Source organism: Chiloscyllium punctatum, chromosome 9 (assembly GCF_047496795.1).
Source record: "Chiloscyllium punctatum isolate Juve2018m chromosome 9, sChiPun1.3, whole genome shotgun sequence".
NCBI lineage: Eukaryota > Metazoa > Chordata > Chondrichthyes > Orectolobiformes > Hemiscylliidae > Chiloscyllium > Chiloscyllium punctatum.
In genome coordinates, this window is record NC_092747.1 from 28,176,678 (window position 1) to 28,194,488 (window position 17,811).

The 17,811-nt window shown below is 40.0% G+C and overlaps 1 protein-coding gene across 9 annotated transcripts in view; it reads left to right on the forward strand.

Moving 5' to 3' along the window:
- LOC140481236 (F-box-like/WD repeat-containing protein TBL1X) overlaps positions 1–17,811 on the forward strand; it is a 411,567-nt gene that overhangs the window by 101,855 nt on the left and 291,901 nt on the right. For 7 of the 9 annotated variants that reach the window (XM_072577105.1, XM_072577110.1, XM_072577108.1 and 4 more), the window contains one exon: positions 13,975–14,034. The exons of 1 other annotated variant lie outside the window; for it this stretch is intronic. The gene's annotated coding sequence lies outside the window, so the exon portion shown is untranslated. Of the gene's footprint in view, positions 1–13,974; positions 14,035–14,841; positions 14,895–17,811 lie in introns of all 9 variants that reach the window. One more of the 9 variants, XM_072577109.1, reaches the window with a different exon arrangement.

Below are 17,811 nucleotides of genomic sequence, written 5' to 3' on the forward strand. Positions count from 1 at the left end.
CAGTATTCTAAGCATTTTATAGAGTTCCAGTGTAATGTCTCTGCTTATGTCTTTATGTCTTTATGCTGAAGCATAAAATACAAGTATCCTGCATCAAAAACAGAAATTGCTGAAAAACTGAACAGGCCTGGCAGCATCAATAGAGAGAAAGCAGAGTTCACATTCTGTTGTGATCCTTCTTCAGAGGGTAGTGTGTGTATGGAATGAGCTGCCAGAGGAAGTGGTGGAGACTGGTACAATTACAACATTTAAAAGGCATCTGGATGGGTTTATGAATAGGAAGGGTTTAGAGGGATATGGGCCTTCTATGGGCTGCAGATGGGATACGATTAAGTTAGGATATCTGGCTTTTTAGTTCAGTATCTTGTATGCTGCTTTAATTATCTTGTCTACCTTTCATGCTATCTTCAAGGATCTGTGGGCTGGCACGCTAAGATCTTTATGATCTTCAGTACTTTCTAGGGCCCTGCCATTTACACTGAAATCCCTTGCCTTGATAGTCCACCCCCATCTCACTTTGCCAAGGTGAATTCCATTTCCTTTGCTCTGTCCTCCTTCTGATCAGTCCTTTGGTATCCTCCTCCAGTTTACGGTTATCTTCCCTTCTCTCAACAGCCTGGGAAGCATCTCATCTGGGCTTGCGATTTTATTCACTTCTAACTCTTTTAAACTCACCAGTACATCCTTTCTCTCTATGACTCTCTCCCCTCCCCTCTGTTAGGCTATTCTAATACATACTCCATTAATATTTCCCACTTCTCTCATGGTTCTATCTGCATGTAGCTGCTCTCGGTTCACTTAGGAGAAATCACATTTTATTTTAAAGTTAGCGTTTCCCCAGTTTATTCCCAGCCTATCCTTATCCTTTTCATAAATATCCCAAATCTAACTGAGTTATGCCACCATCGCTCCTCCTTGTACTTCTCATAGTTGTTCCTCTCCCCCTCCCTGCCTGTTGGAGGTCTATTGTATACACATCCCCTTTTGTGTTTGTTTTTCACTTCCACCCAGATGACCTCTTTCAATGATGATTCCAAGATATCATCCCTCTTAACTCCTATAATTGATTTCTTGAACAAAATTGCAAACTACTACCTTGTGTCAGCAGGGTAGGAGGAAAGGTGAATTTTTTTATATCCCTGAACTTGTGATCTATTTTCATCTCTTGCATTTATAAAGTCATACAGCACAGAAACCGATCGTTTGGTCCTACCCTCTATGGGCTGACCAGACATCCCAATCTGACTAGTCCCGTTTGGCCCATGTTCCTCTCAACCCTTCCTATTCATACATCCATCCAGTTGCCTTTTTAAATGTTGCAATTGAGCCAGTCTTCATTATTTTCTCTGGCAGCTCATTCCATACACGCATACTGTCTGCGTGACAATGTTACCGCACCCTGCCCCCGCCAGGTCACTTTTAAATTTCTCCTCTTTCACCTTGAACCCATGCACTCTAGTTTCTTTGAGAAATTTTGGTGTTTGATTGACATGCTAATAGTCAAATGTATAAGCCTGTGGTCTGTTCTGTAGTTGTTTGCACACTGCATGACTTTGGGTGATGTATACACCCTCCTTATCCCAGCCATCCTGGAGAATCACAGGCATGATCTTTGTTACTCAACAAATCCAAGAAAAGTATTTGGAACCATTTGACTCTATCAACTGTGACATCCTTTGGAAAATCCTCCAGAGACTTGGATATCTAGCAATCTATTGTTACTATCTTGTTACTTTTGTGTAGCTGTACAACTGCAACCGAGCTTTGCAATGAATTAGAGATTTTATATCTGGAAGTATGTCAAGCAAGTGTGTTTGTATCAATTCTCTTCCATATCTACCTTAACCAGGTCATTTAATTCATTTATGACTGACTACCACAAAGGGTCATGTTTAAGCCTTAGCAGGTTTCGCACCAAGAAAAGACCAAGGTGAAGTTATGCCAGAGGTCTGTAAAGGGGCATTAGAAATTTTTTTAAAACTTGCCTGAATTTGAAAGCATACAGAGTTCTCCTGTTCCCTTGTAATGCTGAGGACTTGCCAGCACCCATTTGGTCCTCTCCTGAACTGCATCTTCTAACACCCAAAAAAATGTACCCAGTGCCTACATACATTCCAGTGGCAATCTGACACGGGAATGCCTAACATGTATCTCTAGATTGCTAGTCACATTAAAATGAGTTCAGCAACTCAGTATTTGCTAGCTCGTTGTGATAGGCTTGTGAGAACTTGTTCCCAGTCCATGCCTGTACCAGTTCTATACTGTACTTCTCGTCTCATTCCTTAAAATAATTAGGCTGCCAAGAGATTTTCCCATTTCCTATTCCTAAGGGAGAAGTCTGAAATCCGTCATGCTTATTAATAAAACCAGAACATGTAACATGAAAAAGTTTAAGGCCTCATTAAATTGTAACTGTACTTGCATATTTTTGTGTTCAAAAATTGTCCTGGATGCTAATTTGTAGCAATCCAAAAAAAAATACTAACATGCAATGCCCATTTAATTAACACACAAACATTATCAAACTTCATAAACTATAAGCAAAACTATTTTAACATTAAAAAAGATTGAGTCATGCATTTTGTAATGATGTGGAGTGTTTCTGAACACTTCAAATGATTCCTGCAATCGCTTCCATTGGCGCAACCTTTGGGATAATTCTTATGAACTTTGCTTGCATCTTGTTAAAAATAATTTTAGAACAGTGAATAGTATGTAGAAGGTTTCAAGGCTTGCTGATTGAGCAGTCATTTGCAATCTTGCCTGCTAAAAGTAGGAGCCCAGTTGGCAGAAATTGTTCTGCTAATGGCAGATGGCAGGTTGTTATTTCATGCCCTGCCTTTTACAGCAGAATTTTTCAGTTTTGCATTTGAAATGTGAGCAACAGGTGCATTGACATTTTATATCATCAGTGTGCAGAAGAAAACTTTCTCCTCCAAGTTGCGTAATGATTCCTTTGGGTAAAAACTGGCACTAAATTTCAAAACCTGAAGATTGGTTGATCGATCCATATTGCAATCAAGTGCAAATATGGAAATGATCAAACATAGCATCTCGACTGACAACTCATTTAATATTTTTCATATGTGTACCAGCTGGACTCATTTCACAGAGCAGACCTCTGTCCATTTTGAGGGAAGGCCTCATTTTCTTTTGGCTAGAGCCTCAAAGTCCTGGGGCAACCTGTTAACTCCAGGCCACCACCTTGTGCAGTAAGATCATAATTCCCTATTCTTGCTAAATGCATTTCTTAATTCCTCCATTACTTTGGATTCACTGACACTTTAAGCAGTTTTAATAATATTGCCTTTTCATACTGAACATTTGAATAGGAGGAAATTGAAGTCTTTGGAAATGTACCATAGTAAGCTCTCAAAAAATTAGAACTTCTAACTATTTAACAATAGATATGTGCTACAGATGTGTCCTTTTCCAATCAGAAGTTCCAAGCGCTCTTCTACATTGCTGTGCCTTCTGGATCAGCACAGTTGCACTGCAGGTGCTGTGGAAGAGTGCTGTGAATGAATTTGCCTCTTTGATAAGATCTTCTGATTGTCATTTTCAGATGCAGGCATAATTACATTCTGTAGTATACAAACAGGAGGCTGGAAGAACACTGCAAGCCAGGCAGTATTAGGAGGTGGAGAAGTCAATGTTGCGGGTGTTAACCCCTCTTCACAGTCTATAATATGTCACACAATTGGAAAATTGTCAATGTCTACATTGTCTGTAGCTCAGTCAACGAAGCCATCCAGGGTGAAGCAAAGGATGATGCTGATAGGCAAATAAATACACAAATAATGTCATTTGTTTATACTGTCAGTCACTGACAATCAATTCATTATTTTAAATCTTGTCTGAGTTACTGAAAGTCAGCCAGGATAGCAGTTGATATGGAACAGTTCGCCTTAGCACCTTTGCTAAGGAAGGACAGAGTTCAGCCATGTTTTCCTATCCTGATTGCTAGCCAGTAATGTCTACAGTGTCTAAAATGTGCATCTGCAAGCATATCTGCTGAGGACAAACTTGACTTGCATATGATTCTCCCTGGATACCTGTGAAAGTTGGCATTTTTAGAAGAAGTTACTATAGACATTATCAAAGGCAGAGTTAGAGTTCTTATTGAAATTTAAGAATTGTAGAACATTCTGAACCTGCACTGGAAGAAAGAAGTACAATCCATGATGTCCTCTAATGCCAAGCAATAGCCATCTCCAATAAGAGAATCTAACCACTGCCCCTTGACATTCAAAGGCATCACCATCATTGAATCTTGGATTTGCCACGTAAACACAGTGGCTACATGAATAGGTCAGAGGCTAGGAATACTGTAGCAAGTAACTCACCACCTGACTCTCCAAAGCCATCTACAAGACACAAATTAGGAATGCGATAGAATACTACTCACTTCCTTGGAAGGGTGTAGCTCCTACAACTCTCGAGAAACTTGACACCGTCCAGGATGAAACAGCCCACTTGATTGGCACGACATCCACAAGCATCCACTCCATCCACCATCGACAGTCTGTAGCACCAGTGTTGTATCATCTATGAGATGCACTGCAGAAATTCACCAAAGCTTTTTGAATAACATCTTCAAAACCCACAACATTTTCCATCGAGAAGGACAGGGCAGCAGATACTTGGGAACACCACCATTTGCAAGTTTCCCTTCAAGTCAGTCTCCATCTTGCCTTGGAAATATAACACCATTCCTTCACTGTTACCGGGTTAGAATTCTCGAACTTCCTTGCTAACAGCATTGGGGTCTACCTGCAGTACATGGACTACTGTGTTTTCAAGAAGGCAGTTTATCATTAGATTAGATTAGATTACTTACAGTGTGGAAACAGGCCCTTCGGCCCAACAAGTCCACACTGCCCCGCCGAAGCGTAACCCACCCATACCCCTACATCTACATCTACATCTGACCCTTACCTAACACTACGGGCAATTTTTAGCAATGGCCAATTCACCTGACCTGCACATCTTTTGGACTGTGGGAGGAAACCAGAGCACCCGGAGGAAACCCACGCAGACACTGGGAGAACGTGCAAACTCCACACAGTCAGTTGCCTGAGGCGGGAATTGAACCCGGGTCTCTGGTGCTGTGAGGCAGCAGTGCTAACCACTGTGCCACCGTGCCGCCTCAAGAACCACCTCAAGAACAACTACGAAAGGACAATAAATGCTGGGCCAATCAGCAATGCCCATATTCCATGAGTGAATTTTAAAAAAACTTACTGATTTAAACAGAAAGTGGTGGAGAAATGTAGCCCTGTAGAGGGAGAAACAATGTTAATGTTTCAAGTCTGATCATGACTCTTCAGAAGATTCATTCTGGACTCAAAATATTAACTCTGGTTTTCTGCCCATAGATGCTGCCAGGCCTGTTGAGTTTCTCCAGCACTTTGCTTTCATTTCAGATACCCTGAATTGGCATTTATATAATAACTTAAAATCTGTTTGTTGATTTGCTGAATTTAATGATTTTAAATATTATCAAAATCTTTTGAGTATGATTAAATAATTTACAGAAAAGCATATACAATGAAATATTTTGCTAAGTAAAATATAAATATTGTGAACAGAGTAAATAGTTCAAAATATTCTAAGTGTCAAAACATGATTCAAATTTACATTGGATTGGCTTGCTTGTTGATGGTTTCGCTGCTCTAATAAAAAAAACTCTGTTGCCTCTGGCACCTTAACTTTCTTCATGGCATATGGTCATTACTAGCAGTGCGTGTATTTATTGCCCATCCCTAATTGCACTGAAGAAGGTGGTGTTGAGCCACCTTGGATAGTTGCTGAATTACATTTTATGGATGGTGCACACTGATGCATAATGACAACGTCAATGGTGGATGGAGCGAATGTTGAAGTTGGTGAATAGGGTGCCAGTCAAGAGGGATGTTTTCTCCTGGATGGTGTCAAGCTTTATGAGTGTTATTGGAATTGCACTGATCTAGGGAAGTGGAAACTATTCTATCTCACTCTTTGCTTACTCCTTCTAGGTTATGGTCTGGCATTGGAGCATCATAGGCAAGATCCCAACCTCTCATCTGTTCTTGTAGCCACAGCATATATGTGGCTGATATCATTCAGTGTCTAGTAACCTCCAGGATGCTGTTGGTGGGATATTCAGCGATAGTAGTTGAATGTAAAGGAAGATAGTCTTTGCTCGACCTTGAGAATATTACTTTGCATTTGCTAACCCAAGACTAAGGGTTGTAAGAGTCTTACTGCATAAAAGTACAGATTGCTTCAGTACCTGAGCAGTCATGAATGGCACTGAACATTTTTCAATCATCAGTAAACATCCTCATTTCTGACCTTGTGAAAGAAAGATCATTGATGAAATGACCTAAAGGTGGTTGGGTCTAGAATATTCCTGAGGAGCTCCTGCAGCAGTATTCTAGGGCTGAGATGTTTAGCCTCTAACAGCCACCACCTTTGTTAGGTATGACTGACTTGTACTGTGTCCTGTAGGAGAAATGCAATTGCCTTCATGGGCCATGACCATGATGTCATCATCATATCATGGGATGTGATCTACGGATATAAAGTTGAGTCTCCATCTCACTGAGCTCTGTCCTCTTGCCAAATGACGTACTGCACACAAAAGTACATTGCTTAACTTGAGCCCAGGCATGCAAATGCATGTGATTGTAATGTACATACATAAATAACAAGAACTATAATTAAAGTTCATTGAATTCTTCAGTATTATGTGACCTACACCTCATTTATGTTAAAGGAGCTAACTTGAGGATTACAGCATAATAGTGGCAGATTGTTAGTATATCTTGATAGCTCACATCGTGGTGGAATGCAGTTGTAAGCACAGGTAACAATGATACAATCCTCATTGACGATCATACAGTTCGAGAATTGTAAAACAAACCGATGATAAACCACAATAAATTTACTTGAGTTCAAATCTCAAACTTAAATAGCCCAAAGTCACACTTATCTGCCTTCTACTTAAAATTAAAGATGTAACAAGCTAGAAACCTACTATTACTTTTACAAAATAAAAATGTTTTAGCCTGCTTTCTGACATAACCATTAAGGTACAGCAGTTAAATATTTCTTATAAGTTTAAAAGCAAAATCCACAACTGAAAGGCTTAAAATTAACAAAAACAAATTGCTAGAAAAGCTCAGCAAGCCTGGCAGCATCTGTGTCAAGAAAGCAGAGTTAATGTTTTGGGTCCAGTGACCCTTTAGAACTGAACTATTCTGAAGAAAAGTCACTGGACCTGAAATGTTAACTCTACTTTCTCTTCACAGATGCTGCAAGACCCGCTGAGTTTTTCCAGCAATTTCTGTTTTGTTTCTGATTTCCATCATTTGCAGTTCTTTTAGCTTTAGGCTTAAAAGTATGTTCGGTGAAGGATACTTATAGTTTAATTATACAGCCCTTCTGTTTGAAAAACAATTCTTTAAGTGTTAATGTGTGATTTTCTAACTTAGAGAAGCTTATCTTCATGCAGTAGTCAGTTGGATCTACCGGTTTTGATGCCTTCAATTCTCTATCAGAACTAGTGTGGCACCATCACTCTCCATTTGTTGTGAAATCTGCTATTGCAAATTCTCTTTCAAAGACACAGACCCATTCTCAGCATAAGGTATGAGAACAGAAGTAGACCGTTCAGCTTATTGAATCTGCTCTGCCATTCAATAAGATCATGGCTGATCTGAAACCATCAACTCCATTTTCCTGTCTTTTCCTTAAAAGCCCATCTATCTCAGCCTTGAATATACCAGCCACCCTTGAAAGCTCTCTGTGGTAAAGAATTCCAGAAATTCGCTGCCCTTATTCCATTGTATTGAAGTCTACTAATGAAGTGAACAGTTAACAAAGTTGAAAAGCAACCTTTAGAAGATGATCAAGGCTTTCATGTTGTCAACTCCTCTCATATCAGGCTGATGGTATAAGAAGAGCAGAAGCTTTCACAGCCAACAACATTGTGGTTGCAAACGGAGATCAACATACCCTGAAAGCCAAAATTGCTCTTGGCACGAGTGCCAACCAGCATTCTAAAGAACATGTATCTCAACGAGTGGTGTTTCATGGTACAAGCTATAAAAGACTGTCTCTCAGCATACAAGACCCACAGTGATATGAATGGAATGCCACAGGATTTTATATACAGAGGAAAATTAAATAGACACACTACCAGTGAGCAGGTAGGGAACAACCACAACTTGTGTTGGACAGAGAACATGTGTGAGATTTCCAGTCACTATACCTAAATATCTGAAAAACGTTCTAAGATATGCAACCAATCCAAGACACATGAAGTCATTCCCAATCATGCTGCTATATTGCGAAGAGACAGAAGCCAGCAGCTCAGACCAATGTACAACCTGAGGAAGAAAATTCCTGATGATTGCTGTCACATAGCGTCATTGCACAATCAGCAGCAAGACAAGACAGTTATCAACCAAGAGTAATTACAGGTGTTAAAATTCTAAAATGTTACATCAAATCTTGAACTATTTATCTTGTGATTGTAGTGCATAAGAAAAATCAGTTAAATTCTTTACAGCCTTCTGGACTTAATATTGAGTTCAACACCTTTAAATTGTGCACCAACTCCCATTTCTTCCCATTCCTTTAACTTGTTATGGTGTGTGGTGTCCCCAATCCACCTACTGTCCTTTCAAGTCTGGCAGGATACACACCATTGTTTTGCCATTCTTACATTCTGATCACTTAATCTAAATTACCAACATCTTTTCTCCATCAGTACCCTACACCTACCAGCCCCACCTCTCTCAATCAATAGCACAAATGCTGTTACCTCCACACTTCACTTCAGATGAAGAGTCATCTAGACTTGAAACATTAGTTTACTCTCTCTCCATGGATGCTGTCTGATCCACTGTGATCTCCATAGAGTCATAGAGACGTACAGCATGGAAATGGACCCTTCGGTCCTACTCATCCATGCCGACCAGATATCCCAACCCAGTCTCGTCCCACCTGCCAGCATCCGGCCCATATCCCTTCAAACCCTTCCTATTCATACACCCATCCAAATGCCTTTTAAATGTTGCAATTGTACTAGCCTCCAACACTTCCTCTGGCAGCACATTCCATACATGTACCACCCTCTGCATGAAAAAGTTGCCCCTTAGGTCTCTTTTATATCTTTTCCTTCTCACCCTAAACCTATGCCCTCTAGTTCTGGACTCCCCAACCCCAGGGAAAAGACTTCGTCTATTTATCCTATCCATGCCCCTCATGATTTTGTAAACCTCTATAAGGTCACCCCTCAGCCTCCGGCGCTCCAGGGAAAACAGCCCCAGCCTGTTCAGCCTATCCTTATAGCTTAAATTCTCCAACCCTGGCAACATCTTTGTAAATCTTTTCTGAACCCTTTCAAGTTTCACAACATCTTTCAGATTGGAAGGAGACCAGAATTGCACGCAATATTCCAACAGTGGCCTAACCAATGTCCTGTACAGCCACAACATGATGGCTCAATTCCTGTACTCAATACTCTGACCAATAAAGGAAAGCATACCAAACGCCGCCTTCACTATTCTATCTACCTGCGACTCCACTTTCAAGGAGCTATGAACCTGTACGCCAAGGTCTCTTTGTTCAGCAGCACTCCCTAGGGCCTTACCATTAGGTGTATAAGTTCTGCGAAGATTTGCTTTCCCAAAATGCAGCACTTCACATTTATCTGAATTAAACTCCATCTGTCACTTCTTAGCCCATTGGCCCATCTGATCAAGATCCCATTGTAATCTGAGATAACCTTCTTTGTACCTCCAGCATTTGTTTTCAGTCCAGGGCCTTTGATGGTTTGTCTAAGTTCATAAAACACCAGATAGGTAACCCTTTGCAAACAGTGTTGGAAATGTTAAGCCACATATGCATATCTTAATAGTGACCACAATTCTGCACAATATTCCAAATGTGGCTAAACCACTTTGAGTACATAATACTTAAGAGGATAACTTTCTGCCTGGGTTGCTATGACATGGGGTAAACCCTCCTGTTTATTTTGACCCAACAGCACAGAAAAGATTTATCCCGTGCAGCAATCTGTGAAAATTCGATAGGCTAAGAGCTAGTTAAAGTAAAAGTATCAAGTTTATTTCTTAAAGTATAACAGAGAATAATTAACGAACAACTATTTACAACTACTTCCTTTAACCTATCTTTTACCTTTCCCTTCCACAATACAAGTCCCATAAAACTCCCAATTAAGATTTACAAAACCAATCTTATTATCTCAAAACTAGGCAGATTTTGGTTCTCTATATTCCTTTCTTCTTCCTCTGGATTCTGCTTCACAGGCTACTGATCAATAAAGGTACCTTTAAGAGAGTTATTTTTTAGGCAGGCTTTACATGCTGGGCCTGGCAGTTCTCCTCTCAACTGTTCAATTTTCTCTGGTCTTATACCCCCAAAGCATCAGGTTGTATCATTTGGCCTTTAAGGTTGTCAATATACTCAAATTAAACTTAATTGGAGATGGGTATTTTAGGGTATAATTTAAACTGGCCAAATTAGAATTTGTTTTTGTCTCCAGGCAGCCATCAAATCGTGTTGTTCGACTAAATGTTACGTTTTTCTTTCAGAACACTTGGTGCCATCAGGTAGTTTTTGATAGTTTTAACTTTAAGGTACAGTGCACCCACATCTTTATAACACTTAGGTTCACTGCCAGATATTGGACCTTTGTCCAAAATTTCCCCTCACTGCAGCTTCTCTTTAAACAACAGAAGTACTGTATTTGCAGGATCCTATACATTACAACAATGGCTATAGTTCAAAAGGGCTTCACTGCCCAGAAAGTGGTTTATGTTGTCCTAAGGTTGTAACAAAAGTGATATAATTGCAAATCCTTTCACTAAACTGCTTTACATAAAATGCATTGCTGATGTCAATGGGCTACCTAGGGAAATAATGCTCTGGCTGATAACCTGCAACAATTTAAGGAAGAGTTACAGATGTACAGCATGGAAACAGACCATTCAGTCCAATACATCCATGCTGACCAGATATCCTAAATTAATCAAGTCCTATTTGCCAGCATTTGGCCCACATCCCTCTTAAACCCTTCCTATTCAAGTACCCATCCAGATGCCTTTTAAATGTTGTAATTGTACCAGGCTCCCATCACCTCATCTGGTAGCTCATTCCATATGCACACCACCCGCTGCATGAAAATGTTGCCCCTATGTCTCTTTTAAATCTTTCTTCTCTCACCTTAAACCTATGTCCTCTAGTTTTAGACTCCCCTCTCCTGAGGAAAATACCTCTACTATTATCCCTATCCATGACCCTCATGATTTTCTAAACCTCTAAAAGGTCACCCCTCAGACTCTGACGCTCCAAGGCAAATAGCCACAGCTCATTCAGCCTTTCACTTTAGCTCAAACCACCCCCAATCCTGGCAACATCCTTGTAAATTCTTTCTGCACCCTTTCAAGTTTCATAACATCTTTTCTCTAGCAAGGAGACCAGAATTGAAAACAGTATTCCAAAAATGGCCTAACCAATGCTCTGTACAGCTGCAACATGACCTTTCAACTTCTATTCTCAATGCACTGACTAATAAAAGCAAGTGTACCAAATGTCATCTTCACTACCCTGTCTACCTGTGACTCTACTTGCAAGGAACTATGAATCTGCACTCCAAGGTCCTTTTGTTTAGCAACACTCCTCAGGACCTTACTATTAAGTTTATAAGTCCTGCCCTGATTTGTCATAACCAAAACTTAACAGGTTGGCAAACGTGGTGCCACTGTTTAAGAAAGGTGGTAAAGACAAGCCAGTGAGCCTGACGTCGGTGGTGGGCACATTGTTGGAGGGAATCCTGAGGGACAGGATGTACATGTATTTGGAAAGGCAAGGACTGATTCGGGAGAGTCAACATGGCTTTGTGCATGGGAAATCATGTCTCACAAACTTGATTGAGTTTTTTGAATAAGTAATAAAGAAGATTGATGAGGGCAGAGCAGTAGATGTGATCTATATGGACTTCAGTAAGGTGTTCAACAAGGTTCCCCATGGGAGACCGATTAGCAAGGTTAGGTCTCATGGAATACAGGGAGAACTAGCCATATGGATAGAGAACTGGCTCAAAGGTAGAAGACAGAGGGTGGTGGTGGAGGGTTGTTTTTCAGATTGGAGGCCTGTGACCAATGGAGTGCCACAAGGATCGGTGCTGGGCCCTCTACTTTTTGTCATTTACATAAATGAATTGGATGCGAGCACAAGAGGTACAGTTAGTAAGTTTGCAGATGACACCAAAATTAGAGGTGTAGTGGACAGCGAAGAGGGTTACCTCAGATTACAACAGGATCTCGACCAGATGGGCCAGTGGGCTGAGAAGTGGCAGATGGAGTTTAATTCAGATAACTGTGAGGTGCTGCATTTTGGCAAAGCAAATCTTCGCAGAACTTATACACCTAATGGTAAGGTCCTAGGGAACATGGAGACCTTGGAGTACAGGTTCATAGCTCCTTGAAAGTGGAGTCGCAGGTAGATAGAATAGTGAAGAAGGCGTTTGGTATGCTTTTCTTTATTGGTCAGAGTATTGAGTACAGGAGTTGGGAGGTCATGTTGCGGCTGTACAGGACATTGGTTAGGCCACTGTTGGAATATTGCGTGCAATTCTGGTCTCCTTCCTACCGGAAAGATGTTGTGAAACTTGAAAGGGTTCAGAAAAGATTTGCTAGGATGTTGCCAGGGTTGGAGGATCTGAGCTACAGGGATAGGCTGAACAGGCTGGGGCTGTTTTCCCTGGAGTGTCGGAGGCTGAGGGGTGACCTTATAGAGGTTTACAAAATTGAGGAGTATGGATAGGATAAATAGACAAAGTCTTTTCCCTGGGGTTGGGGAGTCCAGAACTAGAGGGCATAGATTTAGGGTGAGTGGGGAAAGATATAAAAGAGACCTAAGGGGCAACTTTTTCACACAGAGGGTGGTATGCGTATGGAATGAGCTGCCAGAGGATGTGGGGGAGGCTGGTACAATTGCAACATTTAATAGGCATTTGGATGGGTATATGAATAGGAAGGGTTTGGAGAGATATGGGCCGGGCGCTGGCAGGTGGGATTAGATTGGGTTGGGGTATCTGGTCAGCGTGGACGGGTTGGACCAAAGGGTCTGTTTCCATGCAGTACATCTCTATGACTCCATGACCTCCTTTATCTAGATTAAACTCCATTTGCCACTCCTATTGGCCCATCTGATCAAAGTCCTGTGCATTCTGAGGTAACCTTTTTCACTCCACTATGCCACCAATTTTAGGCTCATCTGCAATACCTCTTACGTTCTCATCCAAATGACATAAAGTAATAGACCTAGCACTGATCCCTGCAGCACACCACAGGTCACAGGCCTCCAGTGCAAAAAAAGTGAATAACCTTGAGACCAGACAGACTGCAGCAAATATTTTGGTCATGTATTTCACAATGTATGGTGATTTTATTTTAAGTGTTTTTGATATTGGATGGCTTGACTTAAGGAAGGCAGTGAGCCCAGGTAAAAGTATTCCACATTTTACTGAAAATTCCTGAAATTCTCTTGTAAATCAAATTATGATTACCTGCAGTTTTTGTCTATTCCTTCTACATCTTTTTAGACCTCTCTTTGGTGAATGCTGGTCAAAGTTTTGTGGAAACTCTTAACTTGAAGGAGCCCCTGAGCTCAGCCATGTAATTCAGAAAACACAAAAAGGTCCACTAACCCACAGAAGTTCAATAATACTGGTTCATTTCAAATGTGGATGTAATTTACCTCACACACAGCATCTACTGCATATTTGATAAGAAATGGGCTGTTGTGTTGTAATAAATGTATAAATGTAATTAGAAACTTGCAGTTTATCAATGTATTAAGAAAAATGTCTAATCATGAAAATATTTTCTAATTGTGGTACAGACAGTGTGTAAAATACATCTTCATTTTATCTTCTTTTTCCTTCTGTGTTGTTAGATCACTGAGTGACTTACTGGCATCTGAAGTGCAAGTAATTTGGCCTTTCTTGGTAATAGAGTAAGTACAATATAATTCCTGAATTCTGTAATAATATATAATTTTATGACACCTCTGAGGTCTTGTTTGCACATGTTAGACATGAGATAAACCAAGCCTCCATTAAAAGGAAGTGTCTGTGGCAAATGCAACACATTATTTGTTTGGCTGTCCTAAGGTGTTACTGCTGTGTAACAAACCTTTTAGATATGTTGAGCTCCTCAGAAAGGAATAACCAGTGCAAAAAGAAAGCTAGAATTAGCTAGAGTATGATGTCATATAAAGTATACTAAGCAGATCATGATGCTACATAATGAGCATTTCTATTATCTTTAACCTGTTTAGAACAAATATAACAGATAAACAACCGTATTAGTGATTTGCTAATTAAAGTGATAGAGTCATACAACATGAAAATAGATCCAAAAATGGTCCAACTAATCCCAGCCGACCATGTTCCCAAACTAAACTAGTCCCACCTGCCTGCATTTGGCCTATATAACCCCGAACCTGCCCAATTATTGTTCTTATCCAAAAGTCTTTAAACGTAACTGTACTTGCATCGACCATGGCCCAACATGGCTTCCTCCTGTTTCGACTTGACGCACTCTCAGCAGCCGCTGGCAGTCTTTCAGGCTAGTGTAGCTTCAGTGTGGACCCCTGGCCTAAGGATGATCCAGGGCCCAACATGGATTGGAGGCAAAGTGCCAGCATGGACTGGGTTGGAAGATTGTTATTCTGAACTTTTTATTTCTCTATTTTTTCTAATTAACATTCATGAATTGTAATGCTCGACTTTTTTTATGTTTCAATTTTCCTTTTCCTAAGAACTTGTACTGAAGACTCTGTACACCTCGGGAGATTATACCTAAGATGGCGCTGTAAGTGGCGACTTTTAAACGTTTCACTGTACTCCTTTGAGTGCATGTGACAACATAGCTAATTCAAATTCACTTCCTCTGGCAGTTCATTGCACACACTAACCACTTCGTGTAAAAAAAAAAGCCCCCTCATGCCTTTTTTAAATCTCTCTCCTCTCAACTTAAAAATATGCCCTCTAGTTTTAAACTCCCCCACTTTAGGGAAAAGACCTTTACTGTTCTCTTTATCTATGCCCCTCACAATTTTATAAACCTCCATGATGTCACCCCTCAATCTTCTATGCTCCAGTGAAATAAGTCCCAGCCCCTCGAGCATATTTTTATAACTCAAACTCTCCATTCCTTGCAATATGCTGGAAAATCTTTTCTGAATGCCTTCCAGTTTAATAATACCCTTCTTATAACAAGGCAACCAGAACTGCACACAGTACTCCAAAAGAAGGCTCACCTACGTCTTGTACAGCCTCAACATGATGTCCCAACTCCCATAATCCGAGGTCTGAGCAATGAAGACAAACGTGATAAACACCTTCTTCGCCAATGTGTCCACCTGTGATGCAAATTTCAAAGAATTAGGTATCTGCACCCCTAAGTGTCTCTGTTCCACAATACTCTCCAGGGCACTACATTAATTGTATGTTGTATGAAAACAAAGACTGTAGTTTGTTGGTATTTGTAAGAAGAAAAGACAGGTTTGTGATTTAGCAGAAAGCATGCAGAAAATGTCTTAAAATATGTAGGAAGAAAATTGAAAATAGATTGGGCCAAAGAATGTTCAAACCCCGTTAATTAGAAGAATTTTGAGGGAAGCTTTTTGTAAGCATGAAAGGTGATACACTGGTGGGTTTTAGGAAGGGATATGGGGTAAACCATTTAGGACTGAAACTAAGAGAAATTTCTTCACCCAGAGAGTGATGAGCCTGTGCAGTTCACTACCACTGCAAGCAGTCAAGACCAAAACATTGTGTGATTTCAAGAAGGAGTTGGATATGGCTTTTCGAGCTAAAGGGGTCACAGGATAAGGGAGGAAAGCAGAAACAGGCTAGTGAGCTGGATGATCAGCCATGAATGGTAGAGCAGGCTTGAAGTACCAAATGGCCTAACCTTGTTCCTATTTTCTATGATTCTATGCATTTCAGAGGGTGGGATGTAATGGTTAAATTGTGGCAGTAGAGATAAGAAACAAAAGCTTTGGAATTGAATGCAGAAGGTGAAGTGAATTTGGGTTTCAATTATAAATATGTAGATACAAATCCAGTGTTTGAATGATGGCACTAACACACTCTTTCTTGAATTATACCACTGTTTTTTATTCATTCACAAGACACTGGCATTGCTGGTAAGGCCAGCTTTTATAACCCAACCTTAATTACCCACAAAAAGGAGATGATGAATCATGTTTCTGTTGATGTAGGTATAGTCACTACTGTTGGGTAGCGTGTTCTAGGATTTTGACCCAGTGATAGTGCTGACAGCTAAGTCAAAATGATGTTCAGTCTTGGGCAGCTGAAGTTGGTGGTGTTTCCATGTAGCAACTGCCCTTGTCCTTGTCGTTCTAGATGGTAGATTTTGGGAGTTCAGAAGCAGTTGTTGAAGGAATTTTGGCAAGTTGTTGCAGTGCATTTTATAGATGGTGCATATCGTAACCCAGGTGTGCTGGTAGTGAAGAGAATGAATAGTTAAGGAGGTAGATGGGCTGCCAGTCAAGTAGATTCCCTTAGTCTGGATGAAGTCAAACTTCAATCACAGTTGGAGCTGTATGATTCATTAGAGATGGCTTGCTGAGTGAAAAGGTGAATCCATCGAGAACGGTTTTAAGCCTTTGCAGCACATTTGAATGAAAATAGAAAAAAATAGTTTTATGGAGGTAGACTGGAGAGCAGAGACAATGATTGACAGTATTGAATGCAATGAAGAGGTCAAGGGAGCCTGACTGTTTAATGCAGTTGTACAAAGTTATCAAATCGTGGCCATTAGAATTGTTGTACTTTGGCAACACAGAGTCTGGAATGGTCAATTTGAACAATGATTAATGGGAGGGGTGGAAATGTAACTGTGAGGTAACGGTGTTGCATAATATTAGACCTGATAAGTTCTCCTGTGACATAATTTAACAGACATTAATGCTTTTTGAAATATCCAGTTTATTAAAGGAGTACTGAGAAAAAATGTATTGAATAAATCATTCTTTACATGGAACTGTGAACATACATTACGTATTCCTTCTTCATGACAACATTTTAGGCAACCAATAGCAAATGTGGCATTAAATATTGCTTTTTCTTGAAATTCAACTGGATAGTCAGACTAGTCTATTGGTAAATATTGACATTTCATTTTGTTATATGTGATGATAGTAAAATTAAAATATAGGTTATGCTATGATCAACACAATACATTTCTAAATTTGTTCTCTGGTGCCGTTGGCAGAGCTGAACTTTATTGCTGACCCTTCATTTACTCTTATTAAATGAACACTTGGGAGTTAAACATGTTGGTATGGGACTGAAATCAACTGTAATGCAGGTGACAACCAGAGGTTCTTGCACAAAAAATCTGAGCCAGTTGATAATCTTTAGCAATCCAGTTTTTCTTAGAAACACTTTTAAATTTACAGATTGGATTCAGATTCTTGGGTTGGAAACTCAAGTTCTTTGAATTACAAATGGTTGTTTGATAGTGCAGAACTACAATATTGCTGAAAAAGTCATATTTTGTCGAAGCTTTTTGTAAAGGTATTTTTCACAAATAGTCCTGTGCAAAACGAAAAGTTTTGACAAAATGACTTTCTTCAACTTTTTTTGCTCTGAGTCCGGTAACATAAACAATATGCTACTAATAGCGATCTTAATGAAGGAATGCAATGAGCCTTCAAGGTTGTTGTATGAGATTAAGCTTTTACTTAATTATTTTGGTA